Source organism: Hyperolius riggenbachi, chromosome 3 (genome assembly GCF_040937935.1).
Source record: "Hyperolius riggenbachi isolate aHypRig1 chromosome 3, aHypRig1.pri, whole genome shotgun sequence".
Taxonomy (NCBI): Eukaryota; Metazoa; Chordata; class Amphibia; order Anura; family Hyperoliidae; genus Hyperolius; species Hyperolius riggenbachi.
The window spans coordinates 444598798-444604797 of NC_090648.1; the positions used below are offsets into that span (position 1 = coordinate 444598798).

Consider the following 6000-nt stretch of genomic DNA (forward strand, 5'->3'; position numbering starts at 1 on the left):
ATATACAACTAGGTCACTGAAGGATGCAGTGGGCACAGTACAAGGTCACTGAAGGATGCAGTGGGCACAGTACAAGGTCACTGAAGGATGCAGTGGGCACAGCAGTGGGCACTGGATATACAACTAGGTCACTGAAGGATGCAGTCAGGTTCCATTTGCTCAACCACCACACGGGGACCAGAAACTTTAAAATATTTGGACAATGGCGTCCGCTGACTCGGCCCAGGCTTTGCTGCCCCCCTTTCTGCTGCATGACGACCACGTACAGCTGGGCATCCTCTCCCTGGACATGGAGCAGTCCCAGAAGTGGCTGAGGCAATTGAACTCCCTTTAGTCTCACCCCGCGAAACCCTGCCAGACATGTTGCTAGTAATGAATCACTGGATGCAGAGGGTACAGTACAAGGTCACTGAAGGATGCAGTGGGCACAGCAGGGGGCACTGGATATACAACTAGGTCACTGAAGGATGCAGTGGGCACAGTACAAGGTCACTGAAGGATGCAGTGGGCACAGCAGTGGGCACTGGATATACAACTAGGTCACTGAAGGATGCAGTGGGCACAGTACAAGGTCACTGAAGGATGCAGTGGGCACAGTACAAGGTCACTTAAGGATGCAGTGGGCACAGTACAAGGTCACTGAAGGATGCAGTGGGCACAGTACAAGGTCACTGAAGGATGCAGTGGGCACAGTACAAGGTCACTGAAGGATGCAGTGGGCACAGCAGTGGGCACTGGATATACAACTAGGTCACTGAAGGATGCAGTGGGCACAGCACAAGGTCACTGAAGGATGCAGTGGGCACAGCAGTGGGCACTGGATATACAACTAGGTCACTGAAAGATGCAGTGGGCACAGTACAAGGTCACTGAAGGATGCAGTGGGCACAGTACAAGGTCACTGAAGGATGCAGTGGGCACAGTACAAGGTCACTGAAGGATGCAGTGGGCACAGCAGTGGGCACTGGATATACAACTAGGTCACTGAAGGATGCAGTGGGCACAGTACAAGGTCACTGAAGGATGCAGTGGGCACAGTACAAGGTCACTGAAGGATGCAGTGGGCACAGCAGTGGGCACTGGATATACAACTAGGTCACTGAAGGATGCAGTCAGGTTCCATTTGCTCAACCACCACACGGGGACCAGAAACTTTAAAATATTTGGACAATGGCGTCCGCTGACTCGGCCCAGGCTTTGCTGCCCCCCTTTCTGCTGCATCACGACCACGTACAGCTGGGCGTCCTCTCCCTGGACGTGGAGCAGTCCCAGAAGTGGCTGAGGCAATTGAACTCCCTTTCCTCTCACCCCGCGAAACATTGCCAGACATGTTGCTAGTAATGAATCACTGGATGCAGTGGGCACAGTACAAGGTCACTGAAGGATGCACCAGGCACAGTACAAGGTCACTGAAGGATGCAGTGGGCACAGTACAAGGTCACTGAAGGATGCAGTGGGCACAGCAGTGGGCACTGGATATACAACTAGGTCACTGAAGGATGCAGTGGGCACAGCAGTGGGCACTGGATATACAACTAGGTCACTGAAGGATGCAGTGGGCACAGTACAAGGTCACTGAAGGATGCAGTGGGCACTGGATATACAACTAGGTCACTGAAGGATGCAGTGGGCACAGTACAAGGTCACTGAAGGATGCAGTGGGCACAGCAGTGGGCACTGGATATACAACTATGTCACTGAAGGATGCGGTGGGCACAGTACAAGGTCACTGAAGGATGCAGTGGGCACAGTACAAGGTCACTGAAGGATGCAGTGGGCACAGCAGTGGGCACTGGATATACAACTAGGTCACTGAAGGATGCAGTGGGCACAGTACAAGGTCACTGAAGGATGCAGTGGGCACAGTACAAGGTCACTGAAGGATGCAGTGGGCACAGCAGTGGGCACTGGATATACAACTAGGTCACTGAAGGATGCAGTGGGCACACAAGGATGTCACACTGTGTAATGAGATGCTTATATGCCAGCGAGCGAGCAGTGGGCACTGGGCACGGCACAAGGTCACTGACAGAATGAATGAACAGCGCTGGCAGAGAGTGGCGGTGCCGGCGGTGTGACTGGCTGCCTGCAAATAGTACAAGTGAAGTGTATAACTGTCACTGAAATAATATACAAGTGTGTAATGAGATGCTTATATGCCAGCGAGCGAGCAGTGGGCACTGGGCACGGCACAAGGTCACTGACAGAATGAATGAACAGCGCTGGCAGAGAATGGCGGCGCCGGCGGTGTGACTGGCTGCCTGCAAATAGTACAAGTGTATAACTGTCACTGGAATATACAAGTGAACGCTGCAGCTGCACTAACCTGCCTGCCTGCACTACACACAGATAATCCCCACTCCCACTACACTGACTACACTGCAGCACTGAACCTGCCTGCACTACACACAGTTAAATAATCACTAGACTCCCACACTCCCACTACACTACACTGACTACAACTAACTACAGCAATCACTCACTGACTAGCTAACTGTGTACAGTATAAGAGCAGTGTTAGCAAAAAAACGCTTTGTTTTTAACACAATAAATGCACTTGCTCAAACAACAATGGCCTGGAGATAATCCTCTCAGCACCACAGTCTAGCAAGGACAGAGCTTTTCCATCATGGCCACCGCTTTATATTCAGGAGGGGAGGGCATAGCTGCCCTCCTGTGATTGGTTGCTAGGGCCTGGCTGGGGCCCTCTGATTGGCCTGCAATGTGTCACTTCCGCATAGTTTGACGCATTTCCGCTAACCACGACTTCAGCGCCGGGTTTCACGAGCGTGAATGCGGATTTCTGTCAGCATTCACGCGAAGCCGAAGCAGATTTTCGTGGTTGAAAATCTATTCACGGCTTAGCGTGTCTGAGGCGGAATGCGTCAAAATGGTTGTGAATCCACGCGTAAGCGTGATCACGACCTGGCGGTGAGCACCACTGGTTGCAGGCCTTAAAAGAATACTGTAGGGAGGTCAGGGAAAATGAGTTGAACTTGCCCGGGGCTTCTAATGGTCCCCCGCAGACCTCCTGTGCCCGCGCAGCCACTCACCGATGTTCCGGCCCCGCCTCCGGTTCACTTCTGGAATTTCAGACTTTAGTCTGAAAACCACTGCACCTGCGTTGCTGTGTCCTCGCTCCCGCTGATGTCACCAGGAGCGTACTGCGCAGGCACAGACCATACTGGGCCTGTGCAGTACGCTCCTGCTGACATCAGCGGGAGCAAGGACACGGCAACGCAGGCGCAGTGGTTTTCAGACTTTAAAGTCTGAAATTCCAGAAGTTAACAAGAGGCGGGGTCGGATCATCGGTGAGTGGTTGCGTGGGCATAGGATGTCTGCGGGAAACCATTAGAAGCCCCGGGTAAGTTAAACTCATTTTCCCCGACCCCCCTACAGTATTCCTTTAAAAGCGGAATAAAACCCAGCATTTCTTCTTTGCTCTAAAAAATTATTTACAGCATATTATATACAACCAGCATCTTTTTTTTATTAGACCAGCATTCAAAGGGTTACACACAGGGCTGGCAAGTTCAGTGCTCTAAATGTGGACGCTTACGAAGTGTAGATTATGTTATCTTGTGTTTACTTAAATGTATCAAGTGAGGAATGTGACACATTCTCTGACTGTGCAGGAGCTCCTAGACACAGACAGAGACTCAAATCATTTCTGAATTCAATATAAAATGAATAAAACCATTTATTAATAAACTGCAAAGTCAGCTCACAAAGCAAAAAACTGTACTTTTGGGAATGTATAATTTCACAAGAGAGGGAGGGGGACACTAGACTCCAGGGAACTGTATAGGAAAAAGAGGGGGACACTAGGAAACTGTTTTGGGTGAGGGAGAGAGGACAACTAAACATCAGGGACAGACCCTGATTTACATCACAGGCGCCTATAGGCACAAATGTCCTGGCAACCTAGACCTCACCCTCCATGAACCTGCAAACCCCCAGCAAACTGCACCACAAGTGTGCTGGCTGGCCCAGCTGTCACTTTTTCCTTCCTTCCCTTGCCCGTCATAAGTAGCTAGAATTAGGTAACCAAAGGAACCCTCAGTATTAAAGGGCAACTGTAGTGAGAGTTTATTCAGGCTGTCATATTTATTTCCTTTTAAGCAATACCGGTTGCCTGGCAGCCCTGCTGTTCTATTTGGCTGCAGTAGTGTCTGAATAACACCAGAAACAAGCATGCAGCTTATCTTGTCAGATCTGACAAAGTCAGAAACACCTGCTCTGCTGCATGCTTCTTTGGGGTCTTTGGATAAAGGTATTAGAGGCAGAGGATTGTCAGGACTGTCAGGCAAATGGTATTGCTTAAAGGACTCACGGGGTGACGTGACATGATGAGATAGACATGTGTATTTACAGTGCCTAGCACACAAATAACTATGCTGTGCTCCTGGTTTTCTTTCTCTGCCTGGAAAAAGTTATCAGGTATGTAAGTGGCAGTACCTGTCTGGGTCGGACATTGTCTCGCTACATGAAAAAAAAAAAAAAAAAAAAGAAGAAAAAGGTATTTGCTGCCCCCTGGCGGATTTTAACAAACCGCCAGGGAGGTTAAAAGTAAATAAATATAGTAGCCTCCATATCACTTTCCTTACAGTGGTCCTTTAAGTAGCTAGGGGAGCTCCGGACTGAAGGTAGATCTTATCAGAGGAATGCAGAGGGTAGCCTCTCACTTACTCTCTGCAAAAGAAGTCGAAAGGCTGCTACACACACACTCCATGGGCACCTGGGAGCAGGGAAGTCAATGCCAGAATCCAGATAGCAACCAAAGGAATGTCCCACTACACCAGGTGTTGAGGCAAAAGTAGAAAAAGTCATTATTCTTCAATCCAACATCATTACATGCAGATAATCATAATCATAGCTATGATTAAGGAGCCACACTTTGCTCCGATACGTGTGAGCTTTTATCTGCATGTAATGATGTTGGATTGAAGAATAAAGACTTATTCTACTTTCACCTCAACATTCCTTTGGTTGCTATCCTCATTTACTCTCTGCTTGAGACTCTGCATAGGGAAGGAGAGAGGGAGGCACTAGGGGAGGTAAGGGTAGTGAGCAGGCTTTCCATTCTCAGGCACCTATAGGCACGTGCCTACTGTGCCTTACGGTAAATCCCACCCTGATCAGGGGACTGTATAAGGGAGGGAGGAGGGCCACTAGACACCAGAGAACCGTATAGAGGAAAGAGGGGGCTATTAGACACCAGGGAACTTTATGAGGGAGAGAGGTGGCCTCTAGACATTGAGGTTGGCCCGCGACTTAGTCCCAGAGCTCAATTTCGGCTCACTTTGTATTTGAGTTTGACACCCCTGCTTCAGAGGCAAAGACAATCTTTAATGAAGTGAGGGCTGAAGCTTGAGTTTCATTTATTACCTTTATCTTTATATGCTGCCCTTCTGCTCCCAGACAGTGAATTAGCAAAGCTATACCAGCCATGGAAGCAGAAGTCTCTTGTGTCATAGATTTGTAGGCACAGGTCCCCTCCAGCGCTACCATGGAAGCAAAGGGGGCAATTGCTCGCGGGGCCCTGACCTCTGCTGAGGCCCCCGCAGTGCCGACCCTCCTACATTCTGCCTGCTCCCCCAGCTTGCACTGCTCCCTGGGGCCCTGCAAGTATAATAGCAGCCATAATTACCTATTGGTCCCGGCAGTTGAGCGGACAGGCAGCGGCTGCACTCTGAGACACGCTGTCTTCCTCCCACTCTATGACCCAGCGTGCCATGCGTAAACACGTGTCGGGTCATAGAGTGGGAGGGAGACAGCGTGTTTTTATACTTGCAGGGCCCTAGGAGCAGAGGGGTAATGGTGGTGGTGGTGTTGGGGGGGGGGGGGGGGGGGGTGACAATACTACAGTTGGCCACGGGGCCCCTTAAACTGGCCCTGCCTCCAGCACAAGACAAGCCACCCACAGCACCTCTCCAATACATTCAGCACGCTGAAAGCGGAATGCAAATAACTTTCACCACACTGAAACATCTAGCCTCC

The 6000-nt window shown here is 50.1% G+C and overlaps 1 protein-coding gene across 1 annotated transcript in view; it reads right to left on the reverse strand.

The window, feature by feature from the left end:
* Positions 1-5715, reverse strand: part of C1QTNF2 (C1q and TNF related 2) — a 119283-nt gene extending 113568 nt beyond the window's left edge. Inside the window, exon 1 of the mRNA XM_068272968.1 lies at positions 5651-5715. The gene's annotated coding sequence lies outside the window, so the exon portion shown is untranslated. The remainder of the gene's footprint in view (positions 1-5650) is intronic.
* Positions 5716-6000: the final 285 nt, after the last annotated feature.